The 2029-nt window shown below is 35.2% G+C and overlaps 1 non-coding gene across 1 annotated transcript; it reads right to left on the bottom strand.

Annotated features, from left to right (window-relative positions):
* TRNAH-GUG lies at positions 1493-1564 on the bottom strand. Its single transcript has one exon. It is a non-coding gene; the product is annotated as a tRNA-His (tRNA).

Raw genomic sequence — 2029 nt, forward strand, 5'->3', positions numbered from 1 at the left:
AAAAAAATAAATTTATAACTAACTATAAGTTTTTTGGAGAAACAAATTTAATCACTTATAAATTCTATAGGAATTTATTTACAATTCAACATCTTTATAGACAGCCATATAAAATCAACCCTTAATATAATATATTTTAAAATATGAGAAAAAAAAATGATTATTTCAAACTCATTCAAACTTTTAGTTTTAGTTCCGTTTTCAATATAAAATTTCAAAACCCATCAAGTTCAGATCCGATCGTAGGATTCGTGCTCTAGTTTCGACTTCGGTTGTCAAATTCAAGTTCAGATTTTTTTAAAATCAACCTCAAATGATGTTTGAATTTAGGAATTATTTTTTTAAAAGAAATTAAACTTTTTTCCAAAATTTAAAAATTTGTAAAAAATGTGGCTGCTGGGATTCGAACCCAGGTCTCCACGGCCACAATGAAGAATTATTAACTAACTATAAGTTTTTTAAAAAATAAATTTTAACGTATAATTACTTAAACTTTATAAGAATTTATCTAGGATCAACATCTTAATTTGCAAACAATCGTATAAAATCAAGGCTAAATTACAAAAAAATCCTCCTGTAATTAACCGCTTTTTCACTTTCCTCCGACATTTAAAAATCTACACTTTGCCCCATTGTAAAATAAAAAATGTTCACAGGGGGGTTACGGTGTGTAAAATGATCATTTTGCCTATCGCTATTTTCATCTTCTTCCTTATCTTCCTCAGCCGCCCCTTCGATCGGCCGCGATTCTCACCTCAATCGGCCGCGATTTCTTTCCATTTCCTTCTCCACCTACTCCCTTTCTTCTTCTGCACTCTTGCCGTCCCTCGATTTCGACGATAGTAGGAAGGAAATCGAGGTGGGTGTTGATGGAGAGGTAAGCAAGGGCAACGAGAGCGAAAGCGAGGCGGCGGAGGAGGGCGAAGAGGATGTGGGCGAGGGTGAGGCAGTGGAGGACAGCGAGGCGGCGAGACGGCGAGCCGAGGGAGGCGAAGCAACAAGGAAGAGGGCGGAGGGATATTTTCGGCATAAAATAATATTTTATAACGGAACCCTAACGGTAAGGGATGAAGTGCACATTTTTTATTTTATAAGGGGGCAAAATGTAGGTTTTTAAATATCAGAGAGGAAAAGTGAAAAAGCGGGTTATTACTGGAGAGTTTTCTATATAATTTAGCCTAAAATCAACCCTTAATATAATATATCTTAAAATATGATTAAAAAAATGATTGTTTTGAATTCGAGTTCAAGTTTTAGACTTTTACTTTTGTGAATATAAATTTTCAAAACCCATCAAATGGATTGTGAGATGCGTACGTCCTCATTCAGATTTTTAAAATCAACTTCGAATAAAATTTTGAATTTACGAATTTTTTTTCAAAATTTATTTTTTTTTCAAAATGTAATAAAAATTTGTACGACAAAACACTTTTTTCAAAATTTAACTTTTTTTTCCAAAGTTTAAATTCAAAAATTTAATGCAAAAAGATAATGTGGCTGCTGGGATTCGAGCCCAGGTCTCTACGGCCACAACGTAGAATTCTTACCACTAAACTACAGCCACTAATTTTACTTAAAAAACATTATTCTTTATAAATTACGAGAACATTTCCAACAGCAGTGGGGCCCACACGCCACGTGGGCATCGGGCTTAGGGTGACGCGACGGGTCGGGTCGAACAGTCAAGCGGGTCGCGTCGCTCGCCGCTTCCCCATGCACGAGCGCGGGTCCCACCAACCAATTTGCACCCTTTTCTCTCCCGCAAATTCCTGTCCGTGCAATTATTGCCCGGGCGCCAAGAAAATCCTTGGGAAAACTTCAAAAAAAGAAAAAAATTTCTGTAATTTCGTACTTTTTTTTTATTTTAGTAGTTTAAAGGATATCAAGTTAGTGCTTTATGGTTTCGTATTTTTTCACTTTAGTACTCTATGGTTTAAATTGAGAGAGAGGACATGAATTGAGAAGGCAAAAAGAAAGGAAATGAAGAGAGTGAAAAAAAAAGGAAGAGAGGAAAAAAAAGAAAAAAAAA

This window comes from Ananas comosus, linkage group 1, assembly GCF_001540865.1.
Source record: "Ananas comosus cultivar F153 linkage group 1, ASM154086v1, whole genome shotgun sequence".
NCBI classification, from domain to species: Eukaryota; Viridiplantae; Streptophyta; class Magnoliopsida; order Poales; family Bromeliaceae; genus Ananas; species Ananas comosus.